At 39.4% G+C, this 22,006-nt stretch overlaps 1 protein-coding gene across 2 annotated transcripts in view; it reads right to left on the bottom strand.

Annotated features, from left to right (window-relative positions):
* FRS2 (fibroblast growth factor receptor substrate 2) overlaps positions 1-22,006 on the bottom strand; it is a 116,341-nt gene that overhangs the window by 85,855 nt on the left and 8,480 nt on the right. The window contains exon 1 of one of the 2 annotated variants that reach the window (XM_049883869.1): positions 13,854-14,785. The exons of the other annotated variant lie outside the window; for it this stretch is intronic. The gene's annotated coding sequence lies outside the window, so the exon portion shown is untranslated. Of the gene's footprint in view, positions 1-13,853; positions 14,786-22,006 lie in introns of those variants that run through there. 2 annotated transcript variants of the gene reach the window in all.

The following is a 22,006-nucleotide window of genomic DNA, read 5'->3' as shown; positions in this document are numbered from 1 at the left end:
TGGTACCAGGGGTGGGAGGGAGTGGGAAATGGGGAGTTTTTGTCGGGGGGGCACTGAGTTCATGTTAATGGTGGTGGGATCTTTTAGACGAAGGTAATGATAATGGTGGTACAACATGAAAAATGTAATCAATGTCACTGAGTTGTAAATGTTGCAGTGTGTATGTTTCTACCACTATTTTTTTAAAAAAAAAAAAAGAGGAACTACATAGAGAGGAAACCCTGGTGGCGAAGTGGTTAAGCACTACAGCTGCTAACCAAAGGGTCAGCAGTTCGAATCCGCCAGGCACTCCTTGGAAACTCTATGGGGCAGTTCTACTCTGTCCTATAGGGTCGCTGTGAATCAGAATCGACTCGACGGCACTGGGTCTGGGTAGTAGTAGAGAAGTGTTAACTTTGGTGAAAGGAAAGACAACACATACTATATAGGGAAAGTCAGCACAACTTGACCTAGACAAAGCCACAGAAGCTTCCTAGAGACATCCACACACCTTGAGGGGTCGAGTTACTGGGGCTGAGGGCTGGGGACCATCGTCTCAGGGGACATTTAGGTCAACTGGCATAACACAGTTCACAAAGAAAATGTTCTACATCCTACTTCCATGAGTAGCGTTTGGGGTCTTAAAAGTTTGCACACAAAAAGAAAAAAAGTTTGCAAGCAGCCATCTAAAACGGTCCCATCACATCTGGTGCAAAGGAGAATGAAGAAAACCAAAGACACAAGGCAAATATCAGTCCAAAGGACTAATGGATCACATGAACCACAGCCTCCACCAGCCTGAGCCCAGAACTAGATGGTACCTGGCTACCACTACCAACTGCTCTGACAGGGATCACAATAGAGGGCTCTGGACAGAGCAGGAGAAAAATGTAGAACAAAATTCAAATTCACAAAAAAAGACCAGACTTACTGGTCTGATAGAGACTGAAGGACTCCCATGACTACGGCCCCCAGACACCACGCTAACTCAGAACTGAAGCCAGTCCCAAAGTCCACCTTTCGACCATAGACAAGCCTATCAAAACAAACGATAACACACATGAGGAATATGTTCCTTGGTTAAACCAAGCATATGAGACCAAATAGGCAACACCTGCCCAGAGGCAAAGACCAAAAAAAAAAAAAAAAAAAAGGCAGGAAGGGACAGGAAACCTGGATGAATGGACGTGGGGAACCTGGAGTGTAAAAGGAAAGGGAAGAGTGCTGACACATCATGAGGATTACAACCAATGTCACAAAACAATTTATGTATAAATTTTTGAATGAGAAACTAATTTTTGCTGGAAATTTTCACCTAAAACACAATTAAAAAAAAGAGAGAGGAAAAGAAAAAAATACATTCCCAAAAATGTTTCTATCTGGACTCATTTCTCTATTCTTATTCAAGCATCATACTTCAGACTCTCATTTCATCCTTCTGCCTGGCCCTAAGGTGACCTTTGTGAAGCAACAGTCTTCGTTGCCCAACACATCGTGCACACAGTCGCCAGAATAACGTTCCTAAAAAGTTACTTTTACTACATAACTTTTCTATTCAACAATGTTCAGTTTTGCCTATAATAATGAGTTGCCTCCTCTGCTAGCTTTTCAGGGACTTCTATAATCTATAAGCCCGAACCCTACCAAAATAACATTATTTTCATGGCTTCTAGAATCAACTATTCAAATAGTTGCTCCACCATTTACCAGGTGTGATCCTAGGAAAGTTACTTAACCTCTGAGTCAGTACCTAGGTAATGCATTTGTAAAATGAGGGCTAATTATAGTTACCTCATAAAGTTGTTACCAGAATAAATGCCAGGTTTATAATATAGGGACTGACATATAGTAAGAGCTCAATAAGTAATGGTGCTATTATATTTTTTCATAATCCTACTCAGAAATTCTGCTCAAGGCTGGTTTGCCCATCGTCACAAGCACATCTCATGCCTATGTGCCTAACTCATAGTGTTTCCCATGCCCTGAACACTCTCTGCCAATCCTCCTGTGATTATTAAGGTTGTGTGTCAACTTGGCTGGGCCATGATTCTCAGTGGTTTGGCAATTATGATGCAGTTTGGCAGCTATATAATGATGCAATCACCTCCATGATGAGATCTGTTACAAGCAGCCAATCAGATGAAAGGGAGTTGGAGTTCCTTGGCAGTGTGGTCTGTATTCAATACAGGTGGACTTTCTGGCAAAGCTCTGGCTTTTGCTTGCTCTGAATCCTGCAGCTGGCTCCTGTTCATCTGATCTCTGTTTCTTGGGACTTCAGGTGGCAGCTAATCTGCTGTCTTACTGTCAATCTTGGGATCTGTCAGCCTCCACAGCCTGTGAGCCAGAGGCCTGCTACCAATCTTGGGTTCGCCAGCCCCCGCAGCTACATGAGTCAGAAGAAGCCTCCAGCCTGACCCATTGACTTGGGACTTTCCAGTGTCTACAACCATACGAGCTATTTCCTTAATATAAATCCCTCTCTCTCTCTATGTATATATATTTATACGCTTCACTGATTTTGCTTCTCTAGAGAACCCAGCCTAAGACACCTCCCTTTCTTCATGCCCCATCAATTCTGAGACTTGTACAGGGCCGACATCCCCCACTTTTCTCATCCTATTCTTCATGACTCTCCCAAGTCAGGGATTTATTGCAAAACCTTGTAGAGTGCTTTGTCTTTGCTTGCTCTGCTAGAATATAAGCAGTCTGAGGGCAGTAACTATATGCCTTACACTTTCAGCCTCTAATACGTCGAGTTCCTTGTATATAATAGACCCGCTGCTGTCGAGTCGATTCCAACTCATAGTGACCCTATAGGACAGAGCAGAACTATCCCCATAGTGTTTCCAAGGAGCGCCTGGTGGATTCGAACTGCCGACCTTTTGGTTAGCAGCCACAGCAATTAACCACTACGCCACCAGGGTTTCCATATAATAGAAGCGCAATATAAAATAACTGTTTTGGATATTTTAGTTTCTGCTCTCCAACTAGATTTTAAGCTTCCTGAAATCAGGGATATCTTATACTTTCTTTGTAATCGCCAAAATACTGAGCTTAGTGCTATCAGCACACCCTACATTCAGAAAAATATGCCATTACTTGATAAATTTCACATAAAAATACATGATAGAAGATAACAAGTATCTACTGTAGAAGCTAATGTGCACATAAAAAAAAAATTCTGAATAAACAAATTCAAGACAGACCAAGGCTTGATGATAAAACACTGGTGAAATTACCTTTTTTTCCCCCTGAGAATAAGTTAACACTGATACTATCACATTGTTGTTGTTGCTAGCTGCTGTTAAGTTGGCTCCAACTCATGGCAACCCCATGTACAAAAGACCAAAAACTTACTCATTCATGTGTTATCTTCACAATCGTTGATGTGCATGAGTCCATTGTTGCAGCCACCCTGTATTTTAACTGCCTTCCAGCCTATGGGGGGGGTCATCTTCCAGAACAGTATAGCACAAAATTCTGTGGTTATCCATAGCGTTTTCATTGTCTGATTTTTGGAATACATCGCCAAGCCTTTCTTCCTAGTCTCTCAGTCTGGAAGCTCCACTGAACCCTGTCCACCATGGATGACCCGACTGGTATTTGAAATACTTGTGGCACAGCTTCCAGCATCATAGCAACATGCAAGCCACCACAGTACGAGAAACTGAGAGATGGGTGGCAGACTATCACCTTACCAGTGATTATATCTGTTCCCTGGGGAGGAAATAAACTTGCCAGCTTATATCACTCCTCTGCTCAAAATCCTCCAATGGTTTTCCGTCTCCCCAAGTAAAAGGGAAAGTACTTACAATGGCTTCAAATATGACCTGGCAGGCCCTCCCTCTAAGATACCTACCTCCTGGCCCTTTTCTGTCCTTGCAGCTCCTTGAATACAAGAAACTAACTAGCTCCCACTAGAGCTTTTGCATTTGCTTTTCCCTCTACTTGGAATGTTCTTCTTTCTGAGATATCCCACACGGCTCTCCCTCCCATGTCCTTGAGGTCACCTCAGCAGAAAGGCTCTCCCTTACATTCCTACATAAAACAGCACTCACCTCACCCCACATCCCAACCCCTTCATCTCCTTTTTATTCACAGCACTTACTGCCACCAACAAATTATATATTTAATTGTTTACTGTCTCTTTCTAACCACCAGTCTATACGCTCCATGATAGCAGGGACTGTTTTCCTCACAGTACAGAGAACAATGCCAAATAGTCAACAGAGATTTGTTGTATGAATAAACTAATCTAGGTTGGATTAACTGCCTCCAAAACATTTTACCTTTAATTTTATAAATAGTTCCTTTATTTAATATTGTCTTTGTTTTATACTGTTGCTTCCTCGTCTCATTTATAAATCTAGGATAACAATACCTATCTTGTTGGGCTGTTGTGAGGATTAAATAAATACACACATACACACACAAAGCACTTAAAAAATTATAACACATAGAGGTGTTCTGTATTACATGTTATTAATTTCAGCTACTGGATTCAATTACATGCCTGTAATGTATTGCTCTTTATTTTTCATGCTGTACATATAACTGTTTTTTTGTAGGCAAAAATAAAGGCAACTAGTATCTTCTCCAAGGAGCCCTGGTGGCACAGTGGTTAAGCTCTCGGGTGCTAACGTAAAGGTTGGCAGTTCAAATCCACCAGCCACTACATGGAAGAAATGTGTGCTTCCATAAAGATTACAGCCTTGGAAACCCTATGGGGCAGTACTACTCTGTCCTATAGGGTCATTATGAGTCAGAATCCACTGAACAGCATCATTTTGGTGTTTCTTTGGTTAATATCTTTTCTAACCAAATGTTATGCCAGGCAAAAATCTCCAAACTGTCAAGTGTTTCCTAATAATGTTTTTCATTAAAAACTAATCATACAACTACAAATCAGAATACGGTTATACATTATTATCATAAATTAAGTGACTTGGTTTATATATCTTCCTTATTCATCATCCAGCTTTTTCATGCATATTAGCGAGTGAAAACACCATGGCTTGGGTCAGGCCCACTTTTAGCCTTCAAGGTGACATCTTTGCTTTTTAACACTTTAAAGAGGTCCTTTGCAGCAGATTTGCCCAATGCAACTCGTTTGATTTCTTGACCGCTGCTTCCATGGGTGTTGATTGTGGATCCAAGGAAAATGAAATCCTGGACCACCACTTCAATATTTTCTCTGTTTATTGTGATGTTGTTTACTGATCCAGTTGTGAGGATTTTTGCTTTCTTTATGTTGACGTGTAATTCATACTGAAGGCTGTGGTCTTTGATCTCCATCAGTAAATGCTTCAAGCCCTCTTCACTTTCAGCAAGCAAGGTTGTGTAACTGCATATAGCAGGTTGTTAAGGAGTCTTCCTCCAATCCTGATGCCCCATTGTTCTTTATGTAGTACAGCTTCTCAGATTATTTGCCCAGCATACAGACTGAATAGGTATGGTGAAAGGATACAACCCTGAAGCACACCTTTCCTGACTTTAAACCATGCAGTGTCCCTTGTTCTGTTCAAACAATTGCCTCTTGATCCATGTACAGGTTCCTCATGAGCACAATTAAGTGTTCTGGAATTTCCATTCTTCGCAATGTTAATTCATAATTTGTTACGATCTACACAGACAAATTTTTTGTTGGACACAGTCAAATGGCCTTGCTGTTTTTACTTTAAAACACTTCAAAAATATACAAGCATATATATTTTACCTTTCACAGGCTCCCACCTACTGCTATGAATTTGTTAATCACACCTCGAGCTTTAAGTGTAAATCCATGATAACACGTTTTAGGATACTGAGTTTTTTTGCCATTTATTTTTTAAAAAAGCACCTAAAACCTAAAGGTAAAAAAATTACACAGTTACCGTTGTTGTTAGGTGACAGCTAGCTGTTTCTGACTCATAGTGACCCTACGTACAACACAATAAAACACCGGCCAGTCTGTGCATCCCTCACAATCGTCACGCTTGAGCCCACTGTTGCTACGACTGTGTCAATTCATCTCATTGAGGGTCATTGTCTTTTTTCGCTGATCCTCCAGTTCACCAAGCATGATATCTTTCTCTAGGGACTGTCCGTCCTGATAACATGTCCACAAAACATGAGACAAAGTCTCGCCATCCTCACTTTTAAGGAGCATTCTGATAGTACATCTTCCAAGACAGACGCATTTGTTCTTCTGGAAGTCCATGGTATATTCAGTATTTTTTGCCAACACCATAATTCAAAGGCATCAGTTCTTCAGTCTTCCCTATTGATGTGTAGCTTTTGCATGCATGTGATGAAGCAATTGAAAACACCACGGTTTGGGTCAGGCACACCTTAGTCCTCAAAGCGAACATCCTTGCTTTTTAACACTTCAAAGAGGTCTTTTGCAACAGATTTTCCCAACACAATACATCGTCTGATTTCTTCACTGCTGCTTCCATGGGCATTGATTGTGGATCCAAATAAAATGAAATCCTTGACGTCATTCTTTTCTCCATTTATCACGACATTGCTTATTGGTCCAGTTATGAGGATTTTTGCTTTCTTTACATTGAGGTGCAATCCATACTAAAGGTATAGTCTTCGATCTTCATCAGTACTTACTTTTCACTTCAAGTCCTTTTCACTTTCAGCAAGCAAGGTTGAGTCATCTGCATATTGCAGGTTGTTGATGAGTCTTCCTCCAATCCTGACGCCCCGTTCTTCATACAGTACAGCTTCTTGGATTATTTGCTCAGCATACAGACTGAATAGGAATGGTGAAAGGATACAACTCTGAAGCACACCTTTCCTGACTTTAAACCACGAAGTATCCCTTGTTCTGTTCGAACGAATGCCTCTTGGTCTATGTACAGGTTCCTCATAAGCACAATTCCAGTGTTCTGGAATTTCCATTCTTCGCATTGTTATCCATAATTTGCTAAGATTCACACAGTTGAATGTCTTTGCATAGTCAATAAACACATGTAAACACCTTTTTAGTAATCTCTTTCAACCAAGATCCATATCAACAATGATACCCCTGGTTCCATGTCCTCTTCTGAATCCGGCTTGAACTTATGGCAGTTCCCTGTCCATGTACTGCTACAACCACTTTTGAATGGTCTTTGGCAAAACTTCACTTATGTGTGATATTAATGATATTGTTTGATAATTTCCACATTCTTTTGGATCATCTTTTTTGGAAAAGGCACAAATATGAATCTATTCCAGTTGGTTGGCCAGGAAGCTGTCTTCCAGATTCTTGACACAGATGAGTGAGCACCTCCAGTGCTGCATCAGTTTGCTGAAACTTCTCGACCGGTATTCCATCAATTCCTGTACCCTTGTTTTTTGCCATTCCCTTCAGTGTAGCTTGGACTTCTTCCTTCAGGACCATCCATTCTTGATTATATGCTATCTCCTGAAATGGTTAAAAGTTGATCAATTCTTTTTGGTACAGTCACTCTGTATTACTTCCACCTTCTTTTGATGTTTCCTGTGTCATTTAACAATTTCCTTGTAGAATCCTTCAATACCACAACTCAGCGTTTGAATTTTTCCTTCAGTCCTTTCAGCTTTGGAAATGCCAAGCACATTCTTCCGTTTCGGTTTTCTTACTCCAGGTTTTTGTACATGTCATTATATTACTGTCTTCTCAAGCTGACCTTTGAAATCTTCTGTTCAGCTTTTACTTCATCATTTCTTCCTTTCGCTTTAGCTACTCTATGATCAAGAGCAACTTTCAGAGTCTCTTCTGACATCCACTTTGGTTTTTTCTTTCTTTCTGTCTTCTTACTGATTTTTTTTGTTGTTGTTTCTTGATGTATGATGTCCTTGATGTCATTCTCCACCTTGTCTGGTCTTTTGCCATTAGTGTGCAATGCGTCAAATCTATTCTTGAGATGGGCTCTAAATTCAGGTGAGATATACTTTTTTTTAATATATATACTCAAGATTGTATTTGGGCTCTCGTGGACTTGCTCTGGAAACCCTGGGGACATAGTGGTTAAGTGCTACGGCTGCTAACCAAAACGTCGGCAGTTTAAATCCGCCAGGTGCTCCTTGGAAACTCTACAGGGCAGTTCTACTCTGTCCTATATGGTCGCTGAGTCAGAATTGACTGGACAGCAGTGGGTTTTTTTTTTTTTTTTGTCAACTTGCTCTAATTTTCTTCAGCTTCAACTTGAACTTGCATATGACCAATTGATGTTCCGTTCCGCAGTCAGCCCCTGACCTTGTTCTGATTGATGATATCGAGCACCATCATCTCTTTCCACAGATGTGACTGATTTAATTTCTGTGTATTCCATTTGACGAGGTCTATGTGGGTTTGGGGCTGGGTATGTGCACAGAAGCCATTTATACTGTTGAAAGAAGGTACTTACAATGAAGAAGTCATTGGTCCTGCAAAATTCTATCACAGTTATTATGAGTCAATATATTAACACTTTCAAATCAGAAAGTTAAATAATTAAGACTCTAAATCTGGCATACATTAATACTATTAATACCAGTAATTCTGTTAGGCACTATTTCTTGCTACTACTAAAATTCAGGTTTTCATTATATATTTTGCAGCAGTTTACTCTCAAGAACTACTCAAGACACCTAGGCTGTGCTTAACACGAATGTTAGTCTAGTTAATCAAACGTGTCAATGGATATTTGCATTCAACAAAGATACATTTATTACACTGAAGCAGAAACATGAGAAGATTATTAATATACTTTCCAATGGTATAAAAATCAATACTAGCATGTAAATGCTAAGTCCACCAGGCACAAAATACATTAGTCTGAGGACATTCAATGGTACAGTTTTTGCTCTCTTAAGTTGCCACTTGTTTGAGGTAACTGGTTTCTTTGTTCTGTGATATATCACTTAATGGTTCTAAGTTCCATAATATTTAGAAGTTATTTATTTAGCACTTATAAATGTCATTTCTTATTAGCCATTTTTGCCTGAGTATGTGCTCTGGGATGAGAGAGATACAGGATGTCAAAAAGCTGCTGCTGTTCATCACTGCTCTTTAGCTCCCAAAGAACACCTAAAGTCCCTGGGGATTTAGTCCTCATATCATTACTAAGCAGCGTACAAGTGAAGGGTCACCACTTACATATTCCTGACAGTAACTCCTTAAATTTTGTGTCCCAGGCACCTCCCTTGCCTCACCCTAGTCCTGGTCCTCCGTAGAGGCCAGGAACACTGCTAAACATCCTACAATGCACAGGGCAGTCCTCTCATAATTATGTTGCCTGAAATGTCAACAGTGCTTAAGCTGAGAAACCCTGGTATAAAGGAAAGACAATTAAGTTAGAATCCCAGCTCTACAACCTATTAGCAAAGTGACTTCAGGCAAATCATATAACCTCTCTGAACCAGTTTCTTCAGATATAGGATGGATATAATACTTATAAAGCGCACTGGTGGCACAATGGTTAAGCACTCTGCTGCTAACCAATTGAAAGGTTGGCAGTTCAAACCCACCATGCAGCTCCATGGGAGAAAGACCTATGATCTGCTTCCGTAATGATTACAGTCTAGGAAACCGTACGGGGCAGTTCTACTCTGTCATGTGGGGTCGCTATGAGTCGCAAATCAACTTGACGGCACCTAACAACCACAAAATACTTAAATTAAAAAATTGTTAAGAGGATACATTGAAACAGCCTCCCTTAGCACAGTGCAGACATTCTACAAATGTTAGTTTTCAGTCTTCACAGTGAGTATAAAAATCTTCTCTATCAGAGGCAGAGCTCTGGGCCTTCCACAGATAACTTCAAAATATGAACGACACACGGTACTATAACTGATTTCTGTATCTCCTGTCAATCTAACAGACTTGAAGGCAGAGTCCTTACCTTACTGGACTTTGTATTTTCAGCGTCTAGTTTTTTTTAGTACAAAGTAAGCATCTGGTAAGTATCTGTTAAATACCAAATGGGCAAGAAAGCCCTATGTATCTACCTGCTACAATGAAGCATACACTAGACTCTGAAGAATGACCAAAGAATATAAGAAAACATAATTTTTGCCTTGCATAAATCTAAAAATATTAGGATACCTAACAAAGCAAAATATACAGACAGATTTAACACACAACTGTCACTCAAAAATGCTCATGGACTGATGGGTAAATATAACTATAAATCTATACGGGGTTGTAAATGAATACTAATGGGATGTAGATGAGCCAGCTAAAATGAAACAAATTTAATCAGTGAAAGGCATATTTTTAGTTAGCATAATCCTATAAAGTGCATGCAGCTAAAGTCTTCCAAAGGCAATCCAACAGTATACTTTAAGAAGAAACATCAAAATAAGTACTACTATTTGTCATTTTAGCAATACTCAGCTAAATTTCATAATTCAGATGATGGCAGCAAATTTTAACAGGTTCAAAGGCCATTTTAAGCAATTTTTAATACCACATTAGAATTTAATGGAAGCTTATCAAATTCCTGATATCTACAATCCATCTTAATTGTCTTAAATGGTCTGACATAGAATGTGACCAAAAGGGCTAACGCCCAAGCATCTGAATACTGCAAAGGCTAAGCTCAAGCAAACCGAAAGTGTGTTAGAAGCAACTTTTAAAACGCTCAAATGTAACAATTATTTTTAAACCAACAATTTTAGGAAAATAGCAGTTCCTATCTAAAGTTTATATAAATATAAGACACTAGCTTTGTAAACGTCAGTTTTAACGATCCCTTTCTAAAGTAATAGTCTCCCTCTGTTTTGCCTGGTATCTTAATTTGCCTTTAGTTTCAAAACTAATGCCAGCACTATTCCTCTCAAAACCTCAGGAATTCCATTACTAGTTTTAAGCTAAATTAAAGGAAAATAGGCTCATTCAACCCATGGCAGAAGTATGCACGAAGTACTTGTTGATGCTCATAAATAGACTGAGAAATTTAGACGTGTCTGAAGGAAAACGGCTGTATAGTCAACTGTTTTGCTCCACCATGGAACCAAATAGAGGATTATTGCTACCACTTCTAGACCAGCACTAAGAAACAAAAACAAAAAGATACCTTTAAACTAAACATTCTTTTTGAGTCAAAGCTTTTGTGTATGTTTTCACTTCAGGGAAAAGGGTTCGAGAAACCTAAAAAGAATCCACATGGAGCCAAGGTGTTGCTGTTCTTTCCCCTAAAACAACCCCTTAAAATGCCTCAACACTGCCCACCCACCTCTCTGCAAACAAACAAACAAAAAAGATTTAAAAAAACTATAAATGCTCAACATACAGATGGTCTTTCTTTGTCCCCATCTCTGGGAATCTTCTTTTCCATTCCATTTCCCTTTTCTCAGTCTATAAACCTTCCTGACAATTACAGCCATTTCCATTCTTCATCCTCTCCACCACCTCCTTCAAGCCCTAATTCATGTCAACCTAGATATCAGGACCCCCTGAGTGGGGTCAGTAAGAAAGGAAATTACTCTGAAGAAAGGGGAAAGAAAATCCCATCCTTCTCATTTCCCAAGTCTCTTCCTTACCCTATTCTAGCACAGTAGAGCAGCAACAAATGGAAGAAAAACCACTTTATATTCATTCCATTACCATTTCTCATTCTTTTACCCTAACTTATTCAACTACCCCCTGCCCAGGTATGAAGCTCCTCAGGCATCACCTTATCCCTACAAAGGGTCTAGACTTCAGGGGCAAACACCGAAGATCTTTATGGGCAGAACACTGAATGATGCAGGAAGCATCAAAAGAAGATGGAAGGAATACACAGTCACTGTACCAAAAAGAATTTGTTGATGTTTGTCTTAGTCATCTAGTGCTGCTGTAACAGAAAGCGGATGGCTTCAACAAAGAGAAGTTTATTTCCCTCACAGTAAAGTAGGCTAAAAGTCCAAATTCAGAGTGTCAGCTCCAGGGGGAGGCTTTCTCTGTCGGCCTTCTCATCAATCTCCCAGGCTAGGAGCTTCTCTGCACAGGGATCCCGGGTCCAAAGGACATGCTCTGCTCCCAGCACTGCTTTCTTGGTGGTATACGTTCCCCCTGTCTCTCTGCTTGCTTCTCTCTTTTATATCTCTAAAGAGACTGCCTCGAGACACAATTCAATTTTGTAGATTGAGCCCTACCTCACTTACACAACTGCCACCCATCCTCCCTCATTAACATCACAGAGGCAGAATTTACAACCTATAGCAAAATTACACAATACCAGGAATCATGGCCCAGCTAAATTAATACACACATTTTCGGGAGGACATAATTCAATCCACGACAGTGTTCAACTATTTCAGGAGGTAGCATACGATTAAGAACCACTGGTATTGAAGGAAGAAGTTCAAGCTGCACTGAAGGCACTGGAGAAAAACAAAGTTCCAGGAATTTATGGAATACTAACTGAGATGCTTCAACAAACAGATGTGAAGCTGGAAGCATCTACTCCTCCATGTCAAGAAATATGGAAGACAGCTACCCGGCCAACCTACTGGAAAAGATCCATATTCATGCCCATTGCAATGGAAGGCAACGTTTTGCATTCTGAAAGAAGGTGAAAATTACTGAAGAATATCATTAATATCACATACAAGCAAACTATTGTTGAAGATAATTCAAAAACAGTTGCAGCATACATCAACAGGGAACTGCCAGGAGTTCAAGCCAGTTTCAGAAGAGGACATGGAACAAGGGATGGCACTGCTGATGTCAGATACATCTTGGCTGAAAGAAGAGAGTACTAGAAAGATGTTTACCTGTGTTTTATCTACTACGCAAAGGCATTCAACTGTTTGGATCGTAACAAGTTATGAATAACATTACGAAGAATGGGAATTCCAGAACACTTCATTGTGCTCATGAGGAACCTGCACACAGATCAAGAGGCAGTCATTTGAACAGAACAAGAGGATACAACGTAGTTTAAAACCTGAAAAAGTATGTGGCAGGGTTATATCCTCTTACCTTGCTTGTTCAACCTGTATGCTGAGCAAATAACCCCGTTCCTCTCCTTTGAGAAGAGGAACGGGGCATCAGGATTTGAAAAAGACTCATTAACAATCTGAGACATGCAGATGACACAACCTTGCTAGCAGAAAATGAAGACAACTCAGAGAAGCACTTACTGATAAAGGTCAAAGTCTACAACCTTCAGTATGAACCACGCCTGAACATAAAGAGAAAAAAAAAATCCTCCCAATTGGGCCATAAACAACATCATGACAGATGGTGAAGAAATTGAAGCTGTCAAAGATTTCATTCTTCTTGGATCAACAATCAGTGCCCTTGGAAGGACATGCAGTCCCCGACGTACGATGTATTTGAGTTACAATGAACTGCACTTACAACCATCCTTTTTTTTTAAACATCTTATCATTAGTAATATGTTGTGGCACGTAATTTGCTGATATCACTCTCAGATGTTCACTCTCAGAAGTTTAATTTTATGATTTACTGTTCAAAACACTGCCAAATTTACAAAGATACTGGTAATCAAAGGCAATCATAATGAAAACTTAAAAAAAAAAAAGAGGTATTCAACTTACATCAGAACCAACTTACAACAGAGTCATCAGAACAGGACCCTGTTGTAAGCTGGGGACTACCTGTAGCCATCAAGAAATTAAATGACATATTGCATTGGGGAAATCTGCTACAAAAGACCTCTTTAAAATATTAATAAGCAAAAATATCTTTTTGATGACTAAGGTGCACCTGACCTGATGCCACGGGATTTTCAATCACCTCTTATACATGCAAAAGCTGGGCAATGAAAACAGAAGACTGAAGACAAACTGACACATTTAAATCGTGGTGCTGGCAAAGAATACTGAATATACCATGGACTGCCAGAAGAACGAAGAAATGAGTCTTGGAGAAAATACAGCCAGAACACTCCTTAAAAGCAAAAACGTCAAGACTTCATCTCACTTACCTTGGATATGCCATCAGAAGAGTCCAGTCACTGGAGAAGGACATCATGTTTGGTAAAGCAGAGGGTCAGCAAAAAAAAAAGGAAGATGCTCAATGGATGGTTTAACACAGGGGCTGCAACAATGGCCTCAAACACACCAGTGATTGTGAGAATTGCACAGAACCGGGCAACGTTCCGTTCTGTTACACATAAGGTTGCTGTGAGTCAGAGCCAACTCGACAACAACTAACGACAAACAATACAACCTACAGATTTGTTGTCATAACCAATTACGGTCTTAAGAAGTCTAGCATATACCTCAGTAAACCTACAAAGATGCTAGCTGGCATATCAAAAAATCAGTACATTCGTTCACCACGTTTAAACACCAGAATAATGCCTCCCCCCACCACCAAAAAAAACAACCCTCACAAAAGAAGGGTACACTTAAGGAAGCAGGAGGTTAATGTGTCTCAGAATATACGGACTTTACATATCTTGACACTTACAAAGAAAAACACTGTCATCAACTGATAAAATTTTCATTTTTATTCTTTACAACTGTATTAGTTAACTATTTACTGTACCTCAAAAGTGTCTGAGGTACTTCATACACTCACTAAGGGGTATTGTTAATCACAGTATTAATCATAATCATATCAAAGTCAGGGGTTAACAACTACACACAATATTTAAATTCATATTTTAAGAACAGTCGTTCCTAATCCTAAATCCTGGATCAACTAAGGTAGAATGGAGAGTTCTTCAAGCTAGTTTCAAGATTTAAAAACAGCCCACTAGCTTTATGCAGTCTGAAATATAGCTCCATATGCTAACTACAATAACCAAATTTCTTTTCATGGACTGGAATTAAAACTCAATGTGGTAACACAAATTATCTCATGGTGATCAGAAGCTTTGGTTGTAGTTACAGTTTTGGGTAATAAAAATAAAAAGCCTATGAATTATTGTGTAATAAATGTTTATTTGGTAGAAAAACAATTTTGGATCCCAGCATTTGAAAATTAATGGAAATAGACTAATTTTTTGGATTTTTGTGATGTTCTAGAAAAGCAAAAATGCAAGCTAAAACTACATACCAAACTCTAAATATTGAAAAAGATTTAAGTTTATCAAGAAAAAGGTTGAATGTGTTAGGTAAAGAGGAGGGACATCTATGAATTACAGAAAATTAAAAAGCACATATATGTGTATGTGTGTATACATATATACATACATATACATACACACACACACAACAGATATATAATGTACATATGCCATCAGATTCTAACCTGTTAAGAAAATTTTACAGGAGGTAGAGCGAAGTTTATGTCTGTGTTCACTCCATTTTTCCCCTTTATCTTCTTTTCTTTCACCATTACCTCAACAGTCACAACACTGCAAAGTCTTAACTATAGTCCTCACATACACACAGTCAATAAAGAACAAAACATGTGATTACAAGCTTAATTTTCACCTGGGAGTGCACCCTCATTTTTACACAGAGTTAGTGCAAAAGAAGAACCAAGAAGTAAAATTAAACCGGGACATGAGGTATGGGATAACTACAAAAAAGTAATGCCAAACACAACCTGAGGACCACTCAAGAGTACTTAATGACTGGGTAAATTAGATGACCTGAAAAGCATCTAATACCAGCACAGTTAGTAAGAGGACATGATATATTCTAACCTATACAGATCTACACACAAATCCTGAGGTTCACCACCTATTATCTGCCTGACCTTGGGAATATCACTTAACTCTCTGAAGCCTCAGTGTTCTCATCCATAAAATGGAGATAATAATTCAGTAAAAACTCTTTTAACACACTGCTACTTTACCAACTTACAGGAATAAACCTCTCCATTCCCTCCATAAATCACTGATACCGACAGCAGGCTGACCACATGCATCTGGTAATCTTCTAAGCAGACTGCTTTCTTACTATGTCCCCTCCCTTCTGCTTCCACCAAATGAGCTACAGACTTAACAAGAGCCAGCTGTTTGTTCCCAAACCAGTTTATGACAACTGTACTTGTTACTCTAATTATGTAATTTAAGATTATGTAAACCAATGATTATGAGTGTGAAAGGGATTGTTTCTGTGAAAATTATGTTTCAAATTTCAAAAAGATTCAAAAGGCTAATTGTTCAAAAAACTTTTATGGAATTAAGTGTGTTAAAAACAGCTTTAAGAGAGTAATGCATAAAAAAAAAAAAAAACTATTAGGCTATGGAAACCCTGGTGGCATAGTAGTTAAGAGTTACAGCTGCTAACCAAAAGGTAGGCAGTTTGAATCCACCAGACGCTCCCTGGAAACTGTATGGGGTGGTTCTGCTCTATCCGATAGGGTCACTATGAGTCAAAATTGACTCCATGGTAATGGGTTTGGTTTGGTTTTTTAATAGGATATAGAAGCCCTGGTGGTGCAGTGATTAAGAGCTCCGCTGCTGACCAAAAGGTCTGTGGTTCTAATCCATCAGCAGCTCCTTAGAAAACCTATGGGGCAGTTCTACTCTGTCTTACAGGTTCACTATGAGTTGGAATCAACTCGAAGGCAACAGGTTGGGTTTTTTGGTTTATTTAGGATACCAGGAGCCCTTGTCATGCAGTGGTTAAGTGCTTGGCTGCTAACACACAAAGGCTGATGGTTCAAACTGTAAGCTGTTCACCCAGAGACTGGTAGTGGGAGAAAGATGTGACAGTCTGCTTCAATAAAGATTACAGCCTTGGAAACTCTATGGGGCAATTCTACTCTATCCTATATGGTCACCAAGAGTCAGAATCAACTTGATGGCAATGGATTTGGTTTTTGTTTATTACAGAACTTAATACATAATGCATCACGGCTGTGGATTATGCTAAAATGACAATCTAGCTTCTAATCAAACAACCACAAAAAAACCTTGACTCTATGGGGTGAAATAAATAAGGGTGAAGGAATGTACATTAAAATATGTATCATTTTTTAAGATCCCCTGCTAAGCTACTTTTTCAATTATCTACACAATTTTTTATGCACAATTTTCTCATTATGTATTCTAATTATTAGCCATACAACTTCTGTGGTGGCCATGAAAAAAGTAAAGAAGTACAATGCTTCTGAGAGCCCCCAGGAGACTGAAGTCTCCCAGGGTTATACTTAATTACAAGGATAAGATCACAGTAATGCATTAACATGTCAGCAGGACCTGGCACTTAAAGCTGACAAGAACATGGGAAAAATGAAATAGGTGCAGTACCAGTGGAAGCAGCAGCAGCTCTCTGAACAAGGGACAGACAGGGAGAAAGGTCAAGAACCCAGGCTGAGGGAGTGACTGGGAGATAACGGCAGAGAGCAGAGACAAGCGGTGCAGAAACAGGCAGCCACTACGCAGCTGACAAACCTGTGAGTTAGGAGAAGGGTCTGGTGACTCAACCTCCGGCTCGGTACTGCTCAACACAGACATTAAGATGCTTGTTTATACTACAACGAAATTAATTTTTAAAAATTCATGTCATTATGACATTACAATCAATTTTACTCTTCATGGAAATTTTGCTGCATAACAAAATGAACTCTGTGACATTGTTCCAAATTAGGAAAATGAAGTACCTTTTCACCCACGAAGTTAAAAAAAAAAAAAAGGCAGTAATGCTAAAATCCAATTTAACAAAGAAACAGTATTAATAATGCCATCCTTTGAAAAGCACTCTGACCAAATGTTTCAAGGCTAATACAAACCCTCAGTCTTTTGACTCGATAATCACATATCTGAGAACCTACCCTAAAGACGCAACTAAAAATATGGAGAAATCTATGTGCTCAAAGGTGTTTTCTGTAACATTTTTTATAATAGTGAAATTATGGTGACACAGAAAATATTTAATAAACTGCTTTTTCAAAAGAAGCAAAAACTGAACATATATACTATAAATACAATATGACATACACATATAAACAGCTGTAAAAAAAACTGAAATGCTAACGATTATATTACAGTGGTAAAATTAAGATCGTCTTTTTTTTCTGTTTTCTGACCTTTCTGAAATGTTATTTTACTTTTAGAATTAAAACAAATTATACTTCTAAAATATGCATTTCAAAAAGTTACATAGTATATGATTCCATTCATATAACATTCTTAGAATGACAAAACTAGTGGCTGAGGGGTGTGGGGGTTGTGAACACAAAGGCGTAGCACCAAGGAGTTCTTCTGTGGTGATGGAGCCATTCTGTATTTAGATTGTGGTGGTGGTTACAGAAAACTATACATGTATACACACACACATACAAATAAATACAAACAAATGCTGGTTACAAAAATGGTGGAAACTATATATGATCTGTAGTCTAGTTAACAGTAATGTACCGCTGTCAATTTCCTGATTTCGTATTATACGTCAGCTGTAAAACATATAACCACTGGGGAAACTGAGTGACAGGGACATAGGACTCTGTACTACTTTGCAACTTCCTGTGAGTCTAATTGCTTAATTACTTTAACTCAAGATAAAAAGTTTAAAAAAATACATGTTCTTGCGTATGTGATACTACATTTTCTTTTCAGGGGATCAGAGATAACAGAATATAAAATGGGCTGTGTAGCTATGACATCTCTGACCAGCGCCTGATCTCTAAAATCTACATGATTCTGCTAAAACTCAACCACAAAAAGACAAACAACCCAATTAAAAACTGGGCAAAGGATATGAACACGCACTTCACTAAAGAAGATAGTCAGGCGGCTAACAGATACATGAGGAAATGCTCTCGATCATTAGCCATTAAAGAAATGCAAATTAAAACTATCATGGGATTCCACCTCACTCCAACAAGGTTGGCATCAATCCAAACAACACAGAATAATAAATGTTGGAGAGGCTGTGGAGAGATTGGAACTCTTATACACTGCTGGTGGGAATGTAAAATGGTACAACCACTTTGGAAATCGATCCGGCATTTCCTTAAAAAGCTAGAAATAGAACTACCATACGACCCAGAAATCCCACTCCTTGGAATATATCCTAGAGAAATAAGAGCCTTTACATGAACAGATATATGCACACCCATGTTTAGTGCAGCACTGTTTACAACAGCAAAAACATGGAAGCAACCAAGGTGCCCATCAACGGATGAATGGATAAATTATGGTATATTCACACAATGGAATATTGCGCACCCATAAAGAACAGTGATGAGTCTGTGAAACATTTCATAACATGGAGGAACCTGGAAGGCATTATGCTGAGTGAAATCAGTCAGATGCAAAAGGACAAATATTGTATAAGACCACTATTATAAGATCTTGAGAAACAGTTTAAACTGAGAAGAACACATTCTTTTGTGGTTACAAGAGGGGGGAGAGAGGGAGGGAGGGTAGGAGAGGGTTACTTACTGATTAAACACTAGATAAGAACTACTTTCGGTGAAGGGAATGACAACACTGAATACAGGGGAGGTCAGCACAACTGGACTGGACCAAAAGCAAAGAAGTTTCCTGAATAAACTGAATGCTTCGAAGGTCAGCGGAGCAGGGGTGGGGGCTTGGGGACTATGGCTTCAGGGGACATCTAAGTCAATTGGCAAAATAAATTCTATTAAGAAAACATTCTGCATCCCACTTTGAAGTGTGGCATCTGGGGTCTTAAACTCTAGCAAGCAACCATCTAAGATGCATCAATGAGTCTCAACCCACCTGGATCAAAGGAGAATGAAGAACACCAAGCTCACAAGGTAATTATGAGCCCAAGAGACAGAAAGGGCTACATGAACTAGAGGCTACATCAGCCTGAGACCAGAAGAACTAGGTGGTGCCCGCCAACAACCGACAACTGCCTGGACAGGGAGTACAACAGAGAACCCCTGAGGGAACAGCAGAACGGTGGGATGCAGACACCAAATTCTCAAAAAAAGACCACACTTAACGGTCCGACTAAGACTAGAAGATTCCTGGCGGTCATGGTCCCCAAACCTTCTGTTGGCCCAGGACAGGAACCATTCCTGAAGCCAACTCATCAGACATGGATTGGACTGGACAATGGGTTGGAGAGAGATGTTGACAAGGAGTGAGCTACTAGCATCAGGTGAACACTTGAGACTATGTTGGCATCTCCTGTCTGGAGGGGAGATGGGAGGGTAGAGGGGGTGAGAAACTGGCAAAACAGTCAAGAAAGGAGAGACTGGAAGGAGGGGGCGGGCTGATTCATTGGGGGAGAGTAAGTGGGAGTATGTAGTAAGGTGTATATAAGTTTGTATGTGAGAGACTGACTTTATTTGTAAACTTTCACTTAAAGCACAATAAAAATTATTTTTAAAAAAATGGGCTGCGTAATATTTAACTTCCAAGGCACTACTGCTATTCATAAAACCCCGCAGGAGGCAAATAAATGGTAGTCTTTAGACTGAAAATAATTTACTTAAATCCACTACTGTTGAGTCGATTCCGACTCAGTGAGGACAAAGTAGAACTGCCCCACGGGGTTTCCAAAACTGTAAATCTTTACGGAAGCAGGCTGTCACATCTTTCTCCCACTGAGCAGCTGGTGGGTTCAAACTGCCAACTTTTTGGTTTGCAGCAGAGTGCTTTAACCACTGCGCCACCAGCGCTCCTTTATAATTTACTTCCAAACCAAAAAAAACCAAACCCATTGCTGTTGAGTCAATTCTGACTCATAGTGAGCCTACAAGACAGAGTAGAACTGGCTCTAGGGTTTCCAAGGAGCAACTGGTAAATTCAAACTGCTGACCTTTTGGTTAGCGGCCTATCTCTTAACCACTATGCCACCAGGCCTCCGTAATTTACTTAGGTCAGGCTTAAATAAAAGGTTTCAATTTAAATGAAATTATCAGTCTATTTTCGGAACATGCTTAGCTGAATAGTTTTGAATCTCAAAGCCTACAGTTACATAATCCATTAAGGTACAGCCCCCAGAACTTTCTCCCTAGCCAGAAATCAGTTTCAACAGATACATGCATAAAAAAGATTTTCTTACATATATTCAATTTCAGAGCCCTGGTAGTGCAGTGCTTAAGAGCTCAGCGGCTAACCAAAAGGCTAGCAGTTTATATGCACCAGCCAATCCTTGGAAACCCTATGGGGCAGTTCTACTCTGTCCTATAGGGTCCCAAGGAGTCAGAACCAACTCAACAGCCATGGGTTTTAACGAGTTTTTTTAATATTCCATTTAAATATATGAATAACTACTACGAAGCATATAGTAATAGTTTATCATCTCTGAACTGTGTTTCTTGATGTTGTTGTTGGTTGCCACTGAGTCGATTCTGTCTCGTGGTGATCCCACGTGTGCAGAGCAGAACTGCTCCATAGAGTTTTCAAGACTATGACCTTCAGAAGCAGACTGCCAGACTTGTCCTCTGAGGTGAGGCACCTCTGGGTGTGTTAAAACCGTCAACTTTTCGGCTTCAGGATAGCGACCACATTTGCCTTAATCTGTCATTTTAACCTCAACGCATAACAGAGTTCTGACACCTAGTAGGTGCCCAGTAACTATATACTGAATCAGTCAGTCAATGGTTGAATTCATGTATGACCTAAGGTTCAATACCCAAGTCCCTCCAGCTTTCACTGGGAGTGGGAAGTAGAAGAAAAAAGATAAATTTGGATAGGGCCCAGCTTCTACTGATTCAGCAGGTCAAAAGATTATATTAAACAACTCTTCCCCCTAAGTATCAATGCAAAAACTGACCCCAGGAAAACCTCAAAAGTTGCCTCCTCTGCTCATCCAAATCTTAAAGGTTTGCTTACTAACTAGATAAAGAATTGAACTGGTATCAGAAAATCTTCCTCATTAAACTCCACCACCTTACACTTTCAAGAAAAAACAATTTTCTTTGCTATGTAGAAATCCATCAACTTTTTGAACTGAAAAATCTTAGCTAGTTATGCAAAGCATCAAAAATCCCTTCCACACAAGCTTTAAGCTCCAAATGATTACATATATATTACACATTATGCATTACCACGTTTATATTCGGACATATAAATATAAAATATGTAAATAAAAAACACAATTACATTAGCAGTACCATCACATGTTGCTATTGAATCAATTCCAACTCATGGTGACTCCGTGTGTGTCAGAGTAGAACTGTGCTCCATAGGATTTTCAATGGCTGGGTTTTCATTAAGTAGATTGCCAGGACTTTCTTCTGAAGTGCCCCTGG

Source organism: Elephas maximus, chromosome 4, assembly GCF_024166365.1.
Source record: "Elephas maximus indicus isolate mEleMax1 chromosome 4, mEleMax1 primary haplotype, whole genome shotgun sequence".
NCBI classification, from domain to species: Eukaryota; Metazoa; Chordata; class Mammalia; order Proboscidea; family Elephantidae; genus Elephas; species Elephas maximus.
Note: the sequence above shows the minus strand (reverse complement) of the source record. Positions and strands in the feature narration are given on the sequence as shown.